Source organism: Bison bison, unplaced genomic scaffold, assembly GCF_000754665.1.
Source record: "Bison bison bison isolate TAMUID 2011002044 unplaced genomic scaffold, Bison_UMD1.0 scf7180017864104, whole genome shotgun sequence".
NCBI lineage: Eukaryota > Metazoa > Chordata > Mammalia > Artiodactyla > Bovidae > Bison > Bison bison.
The window spans coordinates 1,325,888-1,326,122 of record NW_011494676.1 but is presented as its reverse complement, the minus strand read 5'-3'; positions in this window follow the sequence as shown (position 1 = coordinate 1,326,122).

The window sequence follows — 235 nt, the reverse complement described above, 5'->3', positions numbered from 1 at the left end:
AAAGAGGCTCAAGAGGATATTCTGGAGTGCTGGAGATGTTCGTGAACTGGGTAGTGTTTCCATGGGTACATTCAGTTGTCAGAAGTCATCACATTTGAAATGGATAGATCGTATTATTTTTAAATTAATTCTTAAGAAATTTGATTTTTTAAAAACAATGAGAAGAATCATTCCACATTTTAATAACTTAATTCAATGACACTCATTATTATTATTAGCATTAGAGGGTTCTTTT